Source organism: Eretmochelys imbricata, chromosome 1 (genome assembly GCF_965152235.1).
Source record: "Eretmochelys imbricata isolate rEreImb1 chromosome 1, rEreImb1.hap1, whole genome shotgun sequence".
NCBI classification, from domain to species: domain Eukaryota; kingdom Metazoa; phylum Chordata; order Testudines; family Cheloniidae; genus Eretmochelys; species Eretmochelys imbricata.
Genome location: NC_135572.1, coordinates 158800190 through 158822868, shown reverse-complemented (window position 1 = coordinate 158822868; position 22679 = coordinate 158800190). Strand labels below are relative to the sequence as shown.

The following is a 22679-nucleotide window of genomic DNA, read 5'->3' as shown; positions in this document are numbered from 1 at the left end:
CCCGCTTCACTTGGTATCTCCGACCCCCCCCCCCGGACTGCCCTTGGGAGTTGGTTTCGCCTCCTTCCCACCCCGACCACACAGAAGAGGCGGGGAAGGGGGCGTGACAGAGACGGCGCTCGCCCCGCCCCCTCATGAGTATTCATTACGGACGTGTGGGGGCACGCCGGCGTGAGGAGGAGCCGTGCTGCTCACCTCGCCCACTCGCTCCGGCGAGTTTCGTGGTGGGCGTGCCTTGCGCCGCCGCTCGCCCCGCCCCCTTGGTGAATATTGATGAGGCGTGATGCGCAGCGTGTTGTCGTTAAGTGTGGCGCGGGCGGCGATTGGCCGGGTGCGTGTGTGCGTGGTGACGCGTGTCGCGGCGGTGCGGGTCCCGATTGCTGCAGCCGCTTGTCAGTGTGACGAAGATTGGCACCCAGGTAAGCGCTGTCACTCAAACCCGCTCCCAGCCAGCCATCCATCACGGCGCGCCCGTCGCCGGCGGCTAGCCGGCCGGGCCCAGACACACAAGCAGACCGGAGATGGCGGGGGAGCGAGAGCCCGCCACACGGAGCAGCGGGGAGGGGGGCACCCGCGCTATACCCAACTCGGGGGGGAGGATAGGGGCGGCGGCGGGTAGGCGCGGGGAAGGGAGGGGGGAGCGAGGAAATTTCTGGAACAGCCGCCGACTAACCGTTGCCTTTGTGGGAGCGCGAGGGAGGCGGCGCGCGCGTGCGCGCGCGCCCGCCCGCCCGCCGAAGGGGAGGGAGGCGGTGCGAGGGAAGGGGGACGGGTAACAGCTGTTTGTGCCGCGAGGGCGGAGGCGGCGGGAGGGGGGGATATTTAAAGGGCCTTTGCGAAGATTCCGATAGAGCGGGGGTCGGGCTGCTGCCGGGCGGGGGCATTGCTCTCCACCCCCGCCGCAGGGTGGGAGGTGGCTGCGGTCGCTGCCGCTGTGGCCTCGCCTGGCCCGGCCCGCGGCAGTCCCCGGGTGAGAGGAAAGAGCAGCTGCCCGCGTCGGCGCTAGCCGAGCTCGCCCGGGCCAGCGCCCCTCTGCGCAGTGTTAACCCCCCACCCCGCCACATCCCCGCCGGGGCCGGGCCGTGGGCTGCCCGCCGCGCCCACCGGCCTGCTGCTCCGGTGGTTGTTGGGTGCTGAGAGTTTGAGCCCTAGATCCCCAGATCACCTAGTCTGAGCTCCTCCATGGCCCACGCTGCTTCCTCCCTATAGAGGCTAGAAAAGCTGCCAAGGGTCCCTGCCCCAAGGGGCTTACAGTGTAAACACTTGAGCCTGACACCAATAGACCTGGCCTCCAGGGGTGGGTTGTTAGGTCCCCACATAAACAACAAAGATACCAACTGTATAGTTCACAGCCCTCCTCGCATCCCATCTTGAATTCCACTTTTGCCTTGACACCCACAAGAAATCAGCCAGTTAATGATGGCTATCTTGACTAGTGGTTGGGCATGATGTCTTTTAAATTACTCAGAAATTCCAAGTTGTGTTCATAGCTAGGCTAGGCAGTGGCTGGTCTTATTAGCTCTATGCTAAACTGACCTGCTACGTTATCGGTGTTTCAGTTTATATTATAAGCAATTTGAGACATGGAGCATGACTTCCTACATGTTTGCACAGCACCTAGAACAATTTGGCCCCAAAACTTGACTGGGGCCTTTGGGCACTGTTGTAGTACATATACTTAGATAAAATAGGGTACCGATATTGTTACTATCCTGAAATATTCCCTCAATTAGCCACACATCTTGAGTTTCTGGAAATGTGCGTCCCATGTACCAGTAGATATCACCCAGAGCTCACCAGTTAAACCTTCACTGGTTAACATATATACTGTGTGTTTCTCTGCCTGTCTTGCTTTATTTATTTTTAAGATTATTTTTCATCTGTAGAATGGTGTCCCAGCAGCTAACATTTCCAACACTCTTGGAGATACAATTGCTGTTTTTGGCTTTGTATGTATCTTTCAATTAATGTCCTCTCTTTGTCCCAGTCATCTACATAAGTGTAACTGATGTGTGGTTTCAGTGGGGAAAGTGAGGTTCCAGGTTTATTTTGATAGCTTTATGAATTAGGAATGTTGTGCTACATAATAAACTATTTTTCCCAAATAGAGCAATCCAGGCAAAATTTATTTTTTAATTTTTTTCCTTGACCCTACTTGGACTATGATGTCTGTTCCTTCAAATATCTTTCTGGTGTAAAGAGTATGAAACACATTTTGGCTTAGTTTGTAGACTTCTTTGGAGAATTTGGGAATCACAGGGTTTTTGTTTTTTTGTTTTTTGAAGGTCACTTTACTGTATTGTAAAAGGTTCATCTAATTTACAATGTCCAACTTAAAACTTGATTTATTTATTTTTTTAAAAATGATTTCTTGTTACACTGATCACTGGTTATCACTGCTTGCTTGTTCTAAAGTCCATGATCGTGCTTTCATTTCCAATGTTTGGTCTGTACTCAGTTTTTATACTGGTATACCGGATTCGGTTAGGGTTTTTTTTGTTTTGTTTTTATTTTAGCTTGAAGGAGTTATATTAGTTGGACCCCTAGTTATATGGGATTGGAAATAAACAATACCTATATGAGTATAGGTTTCAGAGTAACAGCCGTGTTAGTCTGTATTCGCAAAAAGAAAAGGAGTACTTGTGGCACCTTAGAGACTAACCAATTTATTTGAGCATAAGCTTATGCTCAAATAAATTGGTTAGTCTCTAAGGTGCCACAAGTACTCCTTTTCTTTTATATGAGTATATTGATACAAAGCATCTTTGTACTGGCATAACTGGGTCCACACAGGGGTGTTGTACCTCTTTGACTATACATGTATAGTCAAAGTGATACAGTGTGTATGTGTAGACAAACCCTAAAATGTATTTCAAGAATGTTAATTGTGTATACAGGATACTTTAATCTCTCAGATTATATTGCAGGCCAGAAAACTGATGACTGCTGGAGCATCAGAAATTTCCTGATCCAAACCCACAATCTCCAGGGTAGCAGATAATAAAAATATATTGTGGACACATTTTCTTAATACCTCTGCCAAAAATTGCAGATAATTTGTATATTTATAAACTAGTAAGTACAAAAGTTATAATGAACTGTCTTAAATTATTGAAAATGAGACCAATAACAAAGCAAATTTATTTGGTGAAATAGTACAGTGTGTCTTTTGAGTTTAACCTCTTTGTTTTTACTATATCTAAATTAGTGCTTCTATATTTTTTGTTACAAATGATAATTTCAATGCTCAGTTTGGGTTCCAAACATATCTTCAGTTTAGTCTGTCACCATGAATATTTTCAATTTTAGATATTCCCCTGTCCCTGATTTATAATAAAGGGCACAAATGTCAACGTCAAAATGTAAACTTTATGGCAAGTTCTTAATTTAAGCCTTAATTTAGTAAATCACTTAAGGACATATTTAAGCATATGAATAGTTTCATTGACTTCACTGGCAGTGTGGTGTAGAGGATTTAGCACTAGGGTGGAACTCAGGAGATCTGCAGTTCTATTCCTATCACTGATCTTTTGAGTGACCTTGGGCAAGCCACTTCGCCTGTTTCTCCATTTGTAAAGTGGGGTTAATTATACCTGCCTCCTTTCATCTGTGAGATATTTATTTATTACTCACTTGCTTTAAGTGCTCAGCTGAACTATAACAGTTCAGTTATCATTTGCTGTATGCTTTATGGAAGTTTAAGAGTTCTGTGTGGTGCGTTACATGGAAATTGTGATACACCTTTGGAAAGGCCAATTTGGCATACAAGTTGTTGGCTTACATTCATTTTCTTTATAGTAAAAGGCTTAACTTTTAGATTTTTGTTGTTTGTATTATTTTCCATGTTAAATATAGTTGTAGAGGCCTGCGTACTCCTTTGAGGCATTCTGTGTTTAAAAATACCATATTTTTAAAACAAGGTCCAATCTTGTATTCCCTATACTCCCACTTAAATCAGTAAGAGTTTGGGGTATGCTAGAAATACACGTTCAATCTCAGATTTTTCAGATTCTTACAAATTGGGTGTCTTTTGCTAGTTTTTGTTGCTGCGTTTTTTCTCTTTGGAAAAAAACAAACTACTGTGCAAGAACCAATTTTTATATATTATTTTATCCACACTGCAAATGCAATGCTGTAATAAAGTCAAAGGGTCTAATAGCTGATGTATAAGTAAACTGGAAATGGTTTAAAAGGCATTACCATACATAACTATTTGATTTATATTGAATGGCATATACTAACAACCAAGTATGAATGACCCACAGTACCACTGCATTCATGGAATTGTCTGTTGTAATGGTTCTGTTAATGTCCTGAATGCCAAAGAGATGATCAAAAACGTATGAGATTTGTATTTAGTAGTCTGGGGCTGAAGAGGCATTTCTGCAAAAATTATGCACCTGAGTTTACAAAAGTGTTGTACACCAGCAGGGTAAAGACATTAATGTGCTTTATTGTAGTAAGTGAAACAATTAGAGCTATTTTAGCGTAGTTTTAAAATTCCAGATATATTATTAATCTCTTGCAGTAGCTGGTGCCTTTTTACCTCATTTGTTTATGGGGTGTGTCTGGTTAAAAAGAATAACTCTGTCAAGGGATTATCTTACTCCATTTTTACTGTTTTACCATAATCCGTATTGTGTGCAATGTACAAATCACTGCTTTTCTAAGTGTTGTAAGGTTCTCAGAACAGTAAATTAAAGACAGAGCTGTAGATTTAACTCTTTGCTTTGGTTGCACCCAGACAAGTATAATACTTCATCAAAAGCCATCATATCCTTTCCCATGATTGCTGAATACTAAAATATGTTCATCCATAATCAAATTTTTCCTTTTACTCAGTTCATTCACTAGTATCATTATTTCTGATGTCACACTTCACTATCATGGAAGTGATTCTGATGTCATAAGCATGGAACATTGGTAGCCCGGAACGAAAGTGAAAGTGGGGGGTAGAAAATACAAGGCAACCATCATCTGACAGCGTCAAATATTAGCTAAGTAAGCCTCAAAACAATCCTGTGAGATAAGTAAATAGTAATAGCCTCCGTATTCCCATCCTACAGAGGAAGAAACTGAGTTATTCTATACTAGAGACCTTACAGCAGCACAACTGTACCGATGCAGCTGTGTCGGTGTAAGGTCTCCCATGTAGCTGCTCTATGCTGATGGGAGAGAGGTCTCCTGTTGGTGTAATTAAATCATCCCCAACAAGTGGCGGTAGCTATGTCAGCAGGAGAGCATCTCCCGCCGACATAGTGCTGTGCACACTGGTGCTTCTGTTGGGGTAACTTATGTTGGTCGGGTTGTGTTTTTGTTTTTTTTTCCCACATCCCTGACTGACAAAAGTGCTAATGTAGACATAACCTGAGTTAAGTGACGTATCCAAGGTCACTCTGTGTTAGAACTGGAAATAAAACCTAGATCTTCTGCTTTGCATACATGTGTTCTTCCTCCTTGAATGTACAGAACAAGTTTGTGGACCACTGTTTGGTTTAATATGATAAATGTGTGAACTAAGACAGAGTAGTTGTTGGTTATTCTAAATGTTCATTTCAGTTCTAAGTGGCAAAGTATAATCAAAAATTTAATTTACATAACCCTGGACTTTGATGGGTACTTTATGGGAGGGAGGGAGGGAAGGGTTTTCAAGTTGAGAGTTTAGCTAGGTCTCAGAGTGTTGTTTCTGGAGACAGTCTTTCTTGTTCTGTTATAATCTGTGTGTCATTTCTGTGTTATAATAGAAAGAGTATGTCAACAACTTAGTACATAATTTAAAGCAGTGATACTCAGACCTCAGTGGTTCAGGAGCCAAATTAATGATCAACATTACTCAAAAGAGCACAGTAGCATGAATTCGTTGTTTCATTTTCTATACACACATTTAACTATTCTCACAGCAAAATGACTATCAACTACAATTATTTAATAACATAGTAAAAGCGTTCTGATTGGTTAATAATTAAACCATACTGTTTTAATATCATGTACTTCAAAGAGCCTCAGGAGATGTATTAAGAAGCCACTTGTGGCTCCAGAGCTTTAATCTCAGTATCACTGATTTAAAGAGTGTATTTTCTAAACAATTTATAAAAAACCCAACTCTTAAAATTCAGTGGTGTGCATCAGCAGTAATAAGCCATGTTTAAATTAATGTATTATTTGTGCTGCTGTATTAAAGAACAAAAAAACCCTTGCTATTCCTTATTTGTCTCTTACTGGTGAAGCTTTTAGTAAATATTCAGCTGATAACTCAGCAAAATACTTTATCAAAAATATATAATAGTTGGGTCTACATTCCAGGCTTTGTAAAGCAGATCTTTACAACTGGGGGTAGAATTGCCAGCTTAAGTAATAATCATATACAGCCATTAGAGTGGCATTCTCTGGCTCTGTCTGGTGGAACTCCCCTTCTTCTGCAGTTCCTATTGCTGATAATAAAAGGGATATGATGATTTACTTCTAGTGGAATAAAATAAAAATGAATTACACTGCCAGCAGATTAAACCTGTGTTTGTGGGCTTTCGGGATTATTTCTCTGCCCTTTTTGAGGATATAGTGTGTTTTGGGGGTAGTCACAGTGGGCTAGGCTCTCTCCATTTACTTGCTTTAGAGTTAAAAACAATGGACTAAAGAGTGGGGAAAACAGTAATACAGGCTTAGTTTTTGTTCTCTCAAATATATGTCCTATATAAGAAACACGGGGGATTCTAAAATAGGAGTTGGAACTGAAGTACATAATATCTGTGTGTATAGAATATAGAGGAGTGAGAGGTGTGTGTATGTATGCACTTCTCATGCTGTACCTGTTTAGCCAAAGAACTTAGGTTTCCAGGTCAGTCAGTTCATAACCACTAAATTCATTTATATATTCTAAGTGATGAAGATAGCAATACCTATAGTAAGGTTGCCTGACACTCTCCAATATAAAATCCTGTTTTCAGTTGCTTCTAACTTCGGCAAACGTAAACTGTTTGGGCTGTCTTAAAATGAATTATTTTGGAAAGTTCCAGCTAAAACAGTTCAACCATTTCTGAGAATGCGATTAAGGAAAAATACATTTTGCCAATTAAAAAATCTTACATCCTTTGTTTTGAGGGACCTGGATGCAGAGACTTGAAATTTGATAGGGTGATTGCATTTGTGCCAGGATTATATTTTTTGCTGCCCCTGTGAAAACTTGCCTAAATTTGAGTTATAAGCCTCTGAAAAAAGTTTACATGTGATTAGCAGTTTGTTAGAGTTTGGCAGCTAAATTCCATGAAGATTCCATCTGCACTGAGCATGCAGCATCCCAGGGCTGTATGGGCTGAGCAGGACTTTCCCTGTAATTGCTTCTACCAGTTACCAATGCCACTGTGGTGCCAGGCACAGGAATGGAGTGTCTCTCCTGTCAGTGCTCCTCCTGCTGGTGCTCAGACTGCAAGAAGAGCAAGGAGGAAGCAGCCTTAGTGAAATGCGGAGGGGTAAAGAGCAGAGGGGTTGGTAATGAGACTAAGAACTTGGTGGGGAGGGGAACAGGAGCAGGAGTCAGGAGAGGGCAACAGGGGCAAGATTCAATAGGACAAAAAGAGGGGAAAGGGAATGGGGGAATAGGAACTAATGGGGGCGGAGGGAAAAGAGCAAAGGGAATAAGGGAGAGGGATAGGAGTTGGGTGTGGGGGCAGCAGGGGTGGGGATGGGCCAAGAGCTACGCACGGTGGATGGGAGCAGGAGGGGATAGGGAGAGGCTAGGGGGAACAAGAGCAGAAGATTCTCTAACCATTATAGCACACTGGAATTAAACCCATTATTTTTGACTCAACATTCCTTTGCTAGATACCAAATAGTTGTGAAAGCCACTGACAAAATTTGTCTCATGTCCCTCTAGTAGCAGGTCCACATAGAACATCGTCTTCTACTGCTACTGGTTAGTCCATTATCTTATGTGGCAGAGAACTGTGCTGTGGATATAACCATCCCAAACCTGCTGGACTCCTGACTTACTTAGTGCACACAAGGACTGTGCTCTCTAGAAGAATCCAGATTTTGTAGTGAATGAGGCTATGGTCTTTAGCACCCTTACTTCATTTGTTGCAGAAGTTGGAAGGTATGCTGTGAAAAGGCAGGGGACTGCAGGACGAGGAAAGGATGGTCTTGTGGTTAAGACAATTGAATGCGTCACTAGAGAATTGGATTCTATCCCTGCCTTTGTAATGTAGTTCCTCTGTGATTCTGGGCAAGTCACTAAACCCAGTGTTTTCACAGTTAGCTACTTATTGGGTGTGCCTTGTTTTCTGGGTGCCCAACAAGAGACATCTTGGGCCAAATTTGCAGAAGCGTGAAGAGCTCATGATTACAAGTGATGTGAATGGTAGCTCCAGTCTGAGCATATTCATTGCTATAAAATACTAAGTACTTTGAAAAACCAGGCCTTGGGCGTCTCAAGTTGGGCACCCAAAATTAGTAGACACGTCTGACATTTTTGTCATTGGTCTCTGTCCCTTAGTTCATCATGTCTAAAATTAGGATAATATCTAATCTCACAGGGATATTGTGAAGATAAATTCATTAATGTTTGTAAAGAACTAAGGTGTTACATTGAGAGCACCACAGAAAAAGCCTTAAGAAATTAATAATTCTTTATTCTGTGCTGGCTTTGGATGAAGTGCAGTAAATAGTGTATGGGCCACACTGAATTATGAGGCTAAAATAAAATACTGAATAACTACCTATTCAGAAAGCATTGCCTATGTTAGTCCCATGTGAACATAATTTGGCTAATTGGAGGCCAAGCGAAGCTGCTAAAGCCAGTGGGAATAGGGGACTGTGATGAGCATCCCAAGGTTCACTAGCAGGAGGCCACAAGCTTTCTAAGGTTCATGATGTAAGGAAGCCGGCATGAGCAGGTGAGTGAATCTTCATTTACCAGAAAACCCTAAATGGGTCCTGGAGACTAGTGAGGAAAGGCCGAGATCCCCTTCATGGTGCCTTGAGAGCAAAAGGAAGGATAAGGAGATTCCCCCTCCTACTCCACTTCTTCTGAACTTCAGGTCTCCTTCCAATCCGCTTTATTCCTCACCACCATTCCTGCAGGATTTAGGAGGACAGCCCAAATCCTGTGTACAATAGGAAGCTGAGAGGAAGGGAACTGTTGTGTCCTGTAGGAGAGGATCCCTGATTCTGAGTACCCTTGTAGAGTTACAGGACTTCCCACTCCCATCTGGTAAAGAGGACACTGGTTATTTGGAGACTTTGTAGCCAGCAGCCCCAGGTAGCATTCACTCGAGACCTCCAGGATATCTTCCAATCTTTGGACCCCCTTCGGTTCATAGGAAAAAGGGACCTTCCTCCAGCTAGCCTAAGGTTTCTTTTTAAAAACCCAGAACCTTTAAGGTGAAATGGAGATTGCAGGCATATATATTTGGGTTAAGTGAATGTTACCTCAAGAATGCTAATGTAAAAACAAAAAAAGGAAATGCAGAGTTAGGTTGTGCTTTTTAAATGAGGCATCCTAACTTGTTTAATTTTGCTTTCATAGTGATGCATTTAGAAAATTAAAAACTTGTACTTCCTTATCCATCCATACTAAAGTTTCATTTTCACAGTGACCGTAAAAACAGGTTCATTTAATCATACATTGGTTGTGCCAGTTCACAACATTGTTAGTCATAAGTAGCACATATAAAATAATTTTTCAAATTCCTGGTTTGATAAACTGTATATTGAAGGCAGCGTTTACTCACTCATCATTAAGGACCTAATCCTGTCAAATGCTGAGGGCACATAACACTTCCTGTGAAATGCATAGTACTTTATATGCTCAATCTCTATGATGGCATGTGGCATCCAATTTTCCAAGTGTCACTAGACACAAAATGATCCATATGCAGATTTAGCATGCCCAGATTATTACATTATATTATTACATGAAAAAAGCAAAGATTAATGTAGTAACAAAGTAACAGTAGAGATGTGTCTATGAAACATAAAACCAGTGTTATGTAATGCATATCTTTAACACTCCACATGCAAAGAAATGATGATGATAAGCTTTTGTCTCCTCATGGGCAAAGTTTGGGTGCCTTGCTTGAGAAATCCAAGCTTAACTCTATGTTTCTTGGATTTCCAACTTAACATTCTTGAAAGGTAAGATGCACTCAAACCTTAACTTTGCCTTACACTCTTTTTCATGTCTGTGTGGGGTAGTGGCTTGATTGGATCACAAAGCAATCGAGAAAAGTTACATAAAATCAAATTTTCCTCTTACTGTAATGGAAAATCATATCAGTGACTTTCTTAGGGCTTGTCTACATGGGAAAATGGACTAGCTATAGTGGAATAACTTTTCAGCTATAATGGAACAATTACTCTGCTACAGCTATGGTGTTATAACTCCCCTGTGTGGGCATACTATTCTGGAATAAAAGTGACACTCGGGAATAGAATGGCCATGCTGCAAAGTCACTCCAGCATAGTGGAATCATTCTTCTGCTGTAGATATGCTAGTCCATTTCCCCGTGTAGACAAGCTCTTTTTGCAAGCTGATGCTCTGGGAATCCCATAGACACATATGAATATCCTCCAAACAAAGATTACAATATTATTGGAAAAAAGAAAGGAGTGCTTGTGGCACCTTAGAGACTAACCAATTTATTTGAGCATAAGCTTTTGTGAGCTACAGCTCACTTCATCGGATGTTCATCATATTATTGGCTATCCTATAAATAACAAACACAGAACAACTGTAGTATATCTCAGTAGTGTTTAGGTAAGTCAGAGACAAGTAATCACTTCAACTGCAGTGGAATGAGTGAGTCCCTGTAACACAGTACACTCTTGTACACTATGTTGCTGTATTATTGCATTAGTAAGTTCATTGATTTAAACAATATCTTTAATGTATGCATCTGTTAAGGTATGCACAGGTCTTTGTGTTTTTAATACATAAAGTAGGCATTGTGAGAATGAGTGTGCAATGTAAATGCTTCAGTTAAGATGCTAGGGTATTATTTTGTGTGCTTTCTTTTATAGAATTGGGCCCTTGGGCCCAGGTTACCTTGTTTTGCTTTTTAGCAAAACCTCAATGGAGCTTTGTCTTTTTTATGTGACAAAAGCAAACTAACTTTGATTTTGACTTCCTAACCTATAGGGATATGGAGGATTTTACACTTGCCAAGTTATTGTACTCTCTCTGACCATATCAAGCTAAAATGGTCTCCATTTTGGCTTTCATTGGTTAAATTTAGGCAAGTTTCATTGGTTCCATGGTTAATATGGTTTTCTGCATATAAAAAACAGGGCCAGCATTAGCGGGTAGCAAGCAGGCCAATTGCCCAGAGCCCCATGTCACAGGGCCCCCACAAAGCTAAATTGCTAGGCTTTGGCTTGAGCTGTGGGTGGCAAGGTTCAGCCCTGCACAATGGGGCTTTGACTTTCTACCCTGGGCCCCAGAGAGTCTAACACTGACCCTGCTTGGCGGACCCTCTGAAATCTGTTCATGGCCCCCCAATGGGCCTCAGACCCCTGACTGAGAACTGCCGTCTTAGAGCACAGGTATTAGAAAAAATCCAATCTTGTTTTAAAAATTGTCAGTGATAAAGAATCCACCATGACCCTTGTAAATTGTTCCAATGGTAAATCACTGTCACTGTTTTTAAAAAAATTGTCTTATTTCCAGTCTGAATTTGTCTAGCTTCAACTTCTGGCCATTGGATTGTGTGATACTTTTCCCAACTGGATTTAAGAACCCATTATCACATGTTTGTTCCCCTTGTAGGTACTTAACGGACTAATCAAGTCACCCCCTTAACCTTCTCTTTTGTTAAGCTAAATAGATTGAGCTCCTTGAGTCTATCACTATACCACATATTTTCTAATCCTTTAATAATTCTCATGGCTCTCTGAACCCTTTCCAGTTTATCAACATCCTTTTTGAATTGTGGACATCAGAACTGGATACATTATTCCAGCAGCAGTCTCACCAGTGCCATATATGAGGTAAAATAACCTCTCTACCTCTGCTCAAGATTCCCCTGTTCGTGCAGCTGAGGATCGCATTAATCCTTTTGGCCACAATATCTCACTGGAAGCTCATGTTATGGTGATTGTCCACCAGGATCCCCAATTCTTTTTCAGAGTTGCAGCTTCCCAGGATAGAATCCCCCTCCTGTAAGTATGGCCTACATTCTTTGTTCCTAGTTGTATACATTTATTTTTATCTGTATTAAAATGCACATTGTTTGCTTGCGCCTAGTTTACCAAGCGATCCGGATCACTCTGCATCAGTGACCTGTCCTCTTCATTATTTATCACTCCTCTAATTTTTGTGTCATCTGCAAACTTTATCGGTGGTGATTTTGTTTTCTTCCAGATCACTGATAAAAGTGTTAAATAGCATAGGGCCAAACACCAATCCCTGCAGGACCCCATGAGAAACACACCTGCTTGATGATGATTTCCCATTTAAAGTTGCATTTTTGTGACCTATCAGCTAGCCAGCTTTTAATCCATTTAATATGTGCCATGTTAATTTTATGTCATTCTAGTTTCTTAATCAAAATGTCATGTTAGTACCAAGACAAATGCATTACAGAATTCTAAGTACATGACTTCAACACACATTTATCAACCAAATTTGTAGTATCATCCAAAAAAAAGGTACCAAGTTAGTTTGACAGGATCTATTTTCCATAAATCCATGTTAATTTGCATTGATTACCCTTCTTTAATTCTTTATTAATCAAGACACATATCAGCTGCTCCATTATCTTGCCCTGGATCAGTGTCAGGCTGAGAGGTCTATAATTACATGGGTAATCCTGTTTAGTCTTTTAAAATATTGGAACAACATTAGCTTACTTCCAGTATTCTGGAACGTCCCCAGTGTTCCAATACTTATTGAAAATCAACATTAATGGTCCAGTGAGCTCCTCAACCAGCTCTTTTAAAACTCTTGGATACAAGTTATGTGGGCCTGCTGATTTAAAAATGTCTAACTTCAGTAGCTGCTGTTTAACATCCTCCTGAGATACTAGCGGAATGGAAAGAATGTTATCATATGATATAACTCCCTCATCTTTTTTTTCACCTACATACAGAACAAACATATTTATTGAACACCTCTGCCTTTTCTGCATTACTACTGATAAATCTACCATTTTCATCTAGTAATGGGTCAATGCTATTTTTAGGATTCCTGTTGTTGCTAATACACTTTTAGAAAACTCCATACTGTCCTTAACTCTTCCGATCATAGATATCTCCTTGTATCCCTTTGCTTTCCTTATCCATATTCTACCATTCCTAGTTTCTGATTTATATTAACTACTATCAACTTCTCCTTTTTTCCATTTGTTTATATTTGCCTTCACTTCCTCTCTAAACCAGGTAGATTTTTTTTTTTAACCAATATGGCATTCTTCCTCAATTGTGAGATTTTGGGGATTTAGTACGGTGTTTTTAATGATTCCCAATTATCATTCACACTTCTCTGGTTAAATTCCTCTTTCCACCTGACTTGGCTCATAAGTGTGTTAAGTTTTGTGAAATTGGCCCTTTTAAAGTACCACGTATATATATTAGTGGTCTGGACTTTACATTTTTAGTGTGCAAACAGAATAATGAAGTCATGATCACTTGTATTTAGCTACCATTAATTTTTAATTTTGTGACCAGGTCCTTTTTATATGTTAAGATGAGGTCTTATATAGAGTTCCCCTATGTTGGATGCAACACTTCTTGAGTTAGGAAATTGTCATCTATACTGTTTAGAAATCCAAGAATATTTTATTGCTGCAGCATGAGACATCCAGAATATGTCACTCAAATTAAAGTCCTCCATGATCATGTAGCATTTTCCCCTATATTTTATAGATAAGTGTGTAAGGAGCTGGTCATCCTGTTCCCTGCTATGTTTTGCTGGTCTGTAGCAGACACCAACTAATACCCCATCTTGTGCTTTATCTGTTAGGACATTGATCCATAAATATTCAAGATCATTTTCTTCCAAGTTGTCAGTGATTCAGAAACAGGTAATGGCATTTTGACATAGCGTGCCACTCCCTTTCCCCTTTATCCTTCTTAAATAGGGTGTAACCATTGATTTTAACATTCTAATCATGTGAATCATCTCACCAGGTTTCAGTAATACCAACTAGACTGAATTTATGCCCAAAAAATGAGCAATTCCTTATGTTACCAGCATCCTAGCATTGGTATTTAGGCAATTAAAGAATTCTTCTCTTTATGTCCTTTGGTTCCTTCAATTTCTTATCAGCATCTAAATCTGTGATATATGAGTGCTCATACCTTCCCTCTTTAAATCTTGCCCTATTTGTAGGAGTACACGAGGAATAAAATTAATTTTAAAAAACCTCAGCAATATTAGACTCAAGCCCAGGCTTCACACTATCCCAACCTATGGAGGCCCCATGATTTCCTGTGGCACTCCAGTCTCCTCTGATGTCTTCTACAGGAAAACATAGTGGTCTGCTAAGGCCTCAAGTATCTTCATGGGGAGGACTGCACAACCACAGCCTCATGTGATTCCCTCCCATTCAAACTAACACAATTTCCTCCCACAGCATCTTTTCCCATCCAGTCTCCACACTTCAGTAACACCCTTCCACCTGGGTCTTGTCCTCCTTAAGCACCTTTCCCTGCTCATACTTGGTATCTTACATGAGGGAGGGTCAAGGGACTGTTTTTAATTCCTAGAGGAGCAATGTTAACCCTCCCCCATAGAGTAGAATACAATCCCTAGCCCACCACAATACATATAACGTACCGATAACATTCATAAAGCTAATGTAGTGGTCCCCAGATATACGGCCTGCAATTGCGGTACTGAGGCCACAGATCTCCCTCCACAAAGACAACAGTGGGGAGTTGCAGAAAACTAGGGATGTCCAGCTTCTTGGGGGAGGTGGGGCTTTGGTGGATAAAGGGAGAAAGTACTATGAACCACTGTGTCCTCATTATAGTTTATCCAAGGAATAAAAACTGGCCATTTGAGGTACTGGTTCTACACTGAACACAACTGAAGTTCTAGATCTCAAATCCAACCATTTCCAGTTCAGTTTCCAAAATTTGGATTTGGGGTTTTTCTTTTTTTCATTGTAGCTAAATTTTAGAAAAATTGCTTTATGATTAGAAATATGAAAGTCTTGAATAAGTGAATACATAGTTTTATTTTAAATCACAACTGTGTATTAAAGAATCACCACTCTTTAGTTGTTGTTGTTTCACCATTTGACCTCTGTATGGCGTTAGTATCTTGACCATTCCCCTGAGATAGTTTTATTGACCATAAACTTTGCTCTGGGTTAACTGCCATTTTTCAATAGTGTTTTCAGGAACCATATTTTCTGAGTACATTTTCATAATTTCTGCGTCAGCACTCATTAAGTGCTAGTTTTAATATGTCAAACATAATTCAATATTAAGTGATAATTTAAAGAAGTCTTTTTAAACTGCTTTGTAAACCTACAATACAACCTACCAGCTTTCTGCATATGGGATGAATAATTCCCAACATTACATTCTGCATATTTTTTCATGTAGTAGGTCACTTATTTTTTTCACTAATAATTGTTGAACTTATTTTGAGAGAGTACAATTAAGAAGGATATCAAAAAAGCTGATTAATAGTTCTTGGCTCTGTGTTTGATTTGATATGGAAGAGCTTCCTTTAAGACAGCTTCCTTTAAGACAGCTTCCTTTAAGACAGTTGTTCTGATTTGCCATCACTAGATTTATTTTGGAATTTGCCTTGTGTTGCCCAAGCAAATGGATGTTTATCCAGAGAGTAAAATACAAAGGTTCCACGTACAATGGAAAGATGATCAGCAGTCACAATATTTGCTTTCCTTTGCAAGCACTAACAAAAGCAACATTGGAGGTCGTAAGATCAGGGCAAGTCAACAATAAAGACTGGGCAGTTTATTCTTTTTTTTAATACATCCTTTTTTCCCCCCAAAATAGGAATGGTAGAAAAAACATCTTACCATTACATTTTTTTTATAACCCTTGTTTTTATTACTCTGTTTTCTGGGGGGAAAAAGATTTGTTTCCAGCTGATAAGCTATTTGCCAAATTATTATTTCCATCTGAATTTTTCCTTGTTGATTCCTAGGTGTGTATCTGCTATCTTGTGCAGCAATGAGCCTGGAATTCAGTCTGCTGGAATAAGACAATGGCTTCTACGTCCAGTTGAAATAAAGGGGTGAGCAGCTTCATTGCAGCTGGTACCATGTTAACTCCTCCTCTAACAGGCAGTGTGCAGATGGAGGCAAATTCCATTATATTTGAATGGAAAGTGCAGTCTGTTCCTCGCTAGCCTGCCTTGGGCAGGAGAAATACCCATTTTTATTTTTTTTCACTTTGCTATGTATGAACACAAAACCATGGACAGTTGTATAGAAAGCATTGGTACTACTACTGGTACTGCTACTAGTCATACTAGATCAGGTCAGTGGCCCACATCTACAGTATCTGTCTGTCTAACTGTGGCCAGTACTAAATGCTTCAGAGGAAGGTGTAGTTTAATAAACAAAAAATCCTATAAGGAACAATTATGCACTAATAATTCCATAGAAGTTTCTTCATGACCCACGGCAATTAATGGTTGGTTTATACCCTGAGGAATGAGGTTTTAGATCTCTTATAACTATCTGCCGTATGTAGTCTTCCTGCAAATGACATTGTTTATATCTGTGAATATCTGTTTCTTTATTGAATCCTACAAAGCTCTCTTTTAGCCATATCTTGCACCAATGAATCCCACAAGGTAGTTATGCTTTGAGTTAATATCACTGGATGTCCACTTTCTTATTATGAGAGTAAATAGGAGCACATGATTGACCTGTATACCATTAAGGATTTTATATACCTGACTCAGCTCACCTGTTGATTTCCTGTCTAAACTACATAGACCTTCTTGTTCACACAAGGAAATCTTTCCATGCCTCTAATCATCATTGTTGCTGTTCTGTGAACCTTCTCTATTTCTGCTCTATCCCTTTTTTAATTGAATTATATTTTTGCTGACTAGAATTGAGTGCAGTATTACAGATGAGGATGTACAGCCAATTTATATAAAGACATTATATTGTTCTTTCTTATATTCTCCCTTTCTTAATAAAACCTAACATAATTTGTTTTTTTTGCCACCACTGCATAATGAACAGCTATGTTTCTTTAGTTATACACAATGAAGACTCAGTCTTTCCTGAGTGGATTCAGTTAATTTAGAGCCAGTCAGTGTGCATGATTATCTCAAATTGTTCTTTTCAGTTTGCGTTACCTTGGAGTTATCTTAGCTGAATTTTTATCTGTCATTGGCTTGCCCAGTATCCTCCTCATCCACAGAAGGAGGCTATAGGGGAGGACCACTATGATAGGATTCCTTTTAGAGGTCCTCCTCAAATGTTCCATTTAGAGGTGGTGATGTTGGAGCCCTTCTCAGTGGAATGAGCTACTGATCTGCTTCCAATTACCAAATATCTCTTCCTCCTCCCCTTCCACCTAGGTGGGGGAGGTGCAAACGTGGAGAGTCTCCTCTGTGTCAGAATCAGGCATGATGGGGTCATCCAGGCCATTGTTAGGACCTTGTTAAGTTCCTCATGTTCTTCTGTAGTGTTGATTAGTGTACATAACTTATCTTCAGAATTTGCCACAATACTGTTCACACTATTTTCAGGTCATTTAATAATGGTATGAAATTACATTAGTCCGAAAAAGATTCCTTTGGACAGACTCCCTTTACACGTTGAAAATTAATGATTTATTCCTATTTTCTGTTTTCTCTCTCTTGACTAGTTTCTTACAAAGAACAGAACATCGTCTCTCATTCGGTGACTACATAGTTTCCATAGTAGCCTTCTGTGAGGGACTTAATATGAACTTTCAAAAGGATTTTACCAAATTATGTCTTCTGATTCTCCTTTATCCATTTAATTTGACTTATTCAAATAATTATAGTAGATCAGAGAGGCACAATGTAAATTTATAGAGCTATGTTGGTTTGTCCCTCTGATATCCCCCTAAGACATGAAATGAGAGTAGCCTATAAGAGTAGGGAAAATGTACAGTTCTTTTCCTCACTCCATTTAAGTGAAGACATCTACATGGTTTCCCCAAGCATAAACTGTCAGATAAAACAGAAAAAGAGACACACCTGAAGATATGATGAAACTCTGAGAAAGCAGCCACTTTAGAATGTGGCCCTTTAGAATCCTACAGATTTTACTGAAACCTCCACTTTAACTATTAAGATGAACGCTGGTCTTCACAAGACTGCTTAGTCCTTACAATCGCGTGTCTCAGTACAGTAACAAAATAATACAGGTTTGATGAGTAAGTGCATTTATTCCTTCTATTCCCACCTTCCCCTCTTTATAACTTCTGTACTGGAGAAATCTGTAATATTTTGCCATTCCAAAAAACATATACTGAATCTATAGTTTTATGGAGATGGAGTAGCAGTTAACTGATACCTTCAAGCTAAATATGCTGCTCTAGTAAATATATGGGATAGTGGAATTTAAATAGTAAACCCAAGATAAATGTAGCAAGAACTTTAAAGTGTTCCTCATTCTTTCCATTCCATAATTAAATAGTGGAATGACACTAACCTAGTAGTCATTATTTAATAAATTTGGGTTAGAAAATAGAAACCTCCAAGTATCTAAGGATTTGAGAAAACACGTTGATCTAATTCCCAAGAAAATAAATGAAAATTTGGCTTATGAAACCCTCATTTAAATACTTTATAATTTCATTATCCTTTTTTTATTTTATTTTTATTGGACTTTCCTAAGGTGGTATTTATAAAGTAGTATAATAGGTGAACCTTTTATTCATCCTTGTTACATTAATGGGTGGTGCCACACACAATATTTAGCACCACGTTTAAGAAATTAAATAGCAAAAATCTATGTTAAAATAAAGTTGTTTCTTGGTGCTGTAAAAGTTTTACAGAACATAAATACTCTCACCATCTTGAAGAGATTAGTCTTAGTAAGATCAGATAAGCACAAGATATAGGAGAGCTGGATTTATTTGAAGAGGGGCAGAGAGGGAGCTTCTCAGAGGAAGCCAAGGAGGTTGTTCAGGGGTAGTTGGTGGCAGTCTAGAAGGCAGAGATCTGAGGATGGAAAAAGGAGACGAAGGAAGGAGGAAGATAAGCGGTCGGGGGAGGGAGTGAAGGGGAAGAGGAAGAAAGCATAGGAAATTGAGGGGAGAAGAAGAAATGAGAGCAAAGATGTACGTGGAAGAAAGATTGTGTGAACCCTTCTAGGTGATGAGAAGGAGCTTTAATTTTTTACAGCAAAAGATGGGAAGGATGGAGGAATTAATAGGCTGCAGGTTTAAAACAAACAAAGGAAGTACTACTTCACACAATTAAAGTCAACCAGTGGAACTCATTGCCAGGGGATGTTGTGAAGGCTAAAACTATAACTGGGTTCAAAAGAGAATTAGATAAGTTCATGGAGGACAGGTCCATCAATGGCTATTGGGATGCAATCCCATGCTCTTGATCTCCTCAGCCTCTAACTGCCAGAAGCTGGGAGTGGATGACAGGGGATGGATCACTTGATATAAATATATCCTGTTCAATCCCTCTGAAGCATCTGGCATTGGCTACTATTGGAAGACAGGATACTGGGCTAAATGGACCATTGGTCTGACCCAGTATGATCATTCTTATGTTCTTAAGAATAAAATGTGGTAGTCAAATGGTGTGTGAGAAAACTAACATTAGTAATATATTGGAATGGTAAAAGATAATTGAAAGTTATCAGAATCAAGGTAAGAGGATGATCAGGTGTAGACATGTTTTGATCAATGGTCACAAAGAGAAAAGGACAGATTTGGAAATATTAAAGAGGAAGAAATAACATGAATTACAGGGATTGGATACATGAAGAGGAGGAGAGAGAATATAGATTTTGGAAGTATTGTAAGGTTGTCAGTTAAGTCAGAGAAGGGAAAAGTTTTAATAGAAAATCTTAAACCTGTTTTAATAGGTCTTAAATTTGAGATGGCAGTTAAACATGAAAAAATAGATTCTTCTTCGAGTAGTGTCCCTGTGGGTGCTTCACCTTAGGTGTGTATGCGTCCCTGTACCTAGGATCTGAGATTTTTGGTAGCAGTGCCTGTTGGACTGCACATGAGCCCATTCTCCCCTGGTCTCACGTTGTGAGCAGCAACTATGTAGGGCTGTGTAATCCAACCGTCATCCATTCCTTTGCAACCGCCCTTGTCCAGAGACAGAGTCTTTGCAGAGCCCGTTCTAGTGCCTTTAGTGCTTTTTATAATGATATGTTTTTTCTTTAAAATTTAGATAGTTAATAGTTGCTTCCATTTTCTTTCCCTTTTTCTCCTTGTTAAATTTTTTTTCTTCCTCCTCGTTACCCTTTAGTTCAGATTGGTATTTCCCTAAATTCTTTCCTTCACAGGAGTTATCCCTACATGGGGGTTATGCCAGGATACCCTGGGTTGAAAAGGTGCCTCTCTTGCCGAGAGGCATCCCCATGAGCAACGGGCACTCCCAATGCATTCGTTGCTTGGGAGAAGTGCGCTTCCCACAAAAATGCACACAGTGTCTCAGGCTCAAAACTCAGGCCTGAAAAGCCTGTGAATTGAAGCTGAAACTTTTAATGATGGAGAGTTTGCTGCGGCTAGCCTCAGACTCCAGTCCTGGCATCTCTCCAGAGCAGCGATCACCGACAGTACCGACATCTGCCACCTCACACTCTCCACTATCCATGAAGAGAAAGGCAGCAGACTCTCACAAAGAGAGTAAGAAAAGAGCCCCAAGTTTGCCTACCAAGGAGCTATCCCAGAAAGAGTTCCCTGACAAGGTCAGTAGCCTCCATGCTGTCAGGTATAAACACAGTATCTTTGACTCCCTGGGACCTCCAGTACCAACACTGCCGATAAGTCCAAGGACCCCAAGAGGACCGGACTGGACAAGACTGCACTGTCAGGCAATAGAGGCAAAGAGAAGCCCAGAACCTCAAAGACGGCACAGAGGACACCACCTAAACACACAGTACCAAGTGCTTCGGCACTGACAAGAACTTGGCCACCACCTACCTCACAATCGACAGAGCACATAGTCATCTCGACACCATCAGCACCAACGGTATGGGCATTGATGCACATGCTTCCCATGGTACCGACGCAAATACCGTCCCTGATACCGATGTTGTTGATGCCGGTAATACAGGAATTTAGATTCCCAAAAGACCTGCTCATCTCTGAAACTCTGGAATCACCCCTGCTTTGACTGAGCTCCCAGCGATACACACCTGTCCTTGCACAGTGTAACCGGTACCACATTGTTCACCATCACCATCTGGGACTGCTCGCTCCTTCTCAAGTGAAGACAAAGATGTCGATGAAGTTCTGTATTCAGTGATATTGCATACCCCCCCCCTCATATCATGGACTACACAGTGTGAACTGCACACGCGTATTAGATACCAGGAGACCAGGTGTGATTCTGGGCCTTGGTATGGGCACCCATGGATGGCCCCCCAGGCCTATGCCCATGCAATGACCTTGCTGGGATTCATGAGTTGCTTTTACACAACAGTTTCCCAGAGGGAGAGTACTCAGAGGGAAAGACCTAGACACTCCCCATCCTTCTCGGTATCCAGATCTTAGCCTGAAGCACAATCTTTTGAGGAGCAGGAGAGAATAGAGTAGTGTCTCCATTTAGGTGGTCCCTGACGGTGAGGTGGCAGAGAGGTCAGGGGTCCTGATCACGGGGTAGGGTGGTATCTTCTCCTCTGTGAGGTCATGCGCTCACTAGATGAGGCGCCAACTGTGTCTCAAGATGACTACTGCACAAGTGTGTCCCAAACGGGCACTTCTACTCAAAATGTCTGATCAACGGCACCGGGATGCACCGACACCTGAAGTAGAGCATTCACAGGGACAGCACTCAAAGAAGAAAGCATTATCTCCATTTTACAGATGGAAAAACTGAGCCATAAGGCTGTTTTAGTGACCTTCCACCTCAGTCTGGTCTTGTATTTCTAGGTAACACATGGAAGGAGGCACTGCTCTCCGGGCCACCTAAGGTGGAGAACCTTTAGAGACCTCCCTCACCAGATGGTACAAATACCAACTACCAACCAGGCTTTTGGCCACCGCTTACATCCTTTTTACCATGGTGTCAATCACTATGGACCAATGAGGTTTAAAGATCCCTTTAAAGGTGTTATAGAAGTCTAGTGTTGTAATATCTAGGTACAAAATACCTTTCTTGTTTTGATTTTTATCCCAGTATTAATGTGTGTAAGTTTGTTTATGGCAATATAGCAATGTACTTTTTGTCATGAGAAATTTTATGTAAGAAAGATTGTTATAATGGAAAAGTTTTATGAAAAAGATTGTTAATTTCTGCCCTACCCCCAGGGGTGCTGGAACTAGGGGTGTTGGTGGTGTAGCAACACCCCCTGGCTTGAAGTAGTAATAACAACCAAATACATGGTTTCTGCTTTCAGCACTCCACTATAAAAATTTGTTCCAGCATCTCTGCCCGCCCATATCTATATAGATTAATGAGAATGCAATGCAGTATTAATAGTTCTTATATCTTCAGTGCTTGCTTTGGGGTTGTGTGGGGTGAGTATAAGGACAATTGCATTTTAAATGGAGATGGGCCAAGAATACACAAATCAGGC

At 40.6% G+C, this 22679-nt stretch overlaps 1 protein-coding gene across 14 annotated transcripts in view; it reads left to right on the top strand.

Moving 5' to 3' along the window:
* The first annotated feature begins 322 nt into the window (after window positions 1–322).
* PKNOX1 (PBX/knotted 1 homeobox 1) overlaps window positions 323–22679 on the top strand; it is a 64257-nt gene continuing 41900 nt past the window's right edge. For 2 of the 14 annotated variants that reach the window (XM_077817989.1, XM_077817981.1), the window contains exons 1-3: window positions 10170–12150; window positions 13952–14012; window positions 16115–16204. The gene's annotated coding sequence lies outside the window, so the exon portion shown is untranslated. Of the gene's footprint in view, window positions 420–2684; window positions 3076–10169; window positions 12151–13951; window positions 14013–16114; window positions 16205–22679 lie in introns of those variants that run through there. The other 12 variants (XM_077818020.1, XM_077817921.1, XM_077818024.1 and 9 more) reach the window with 10 other exon arrangements.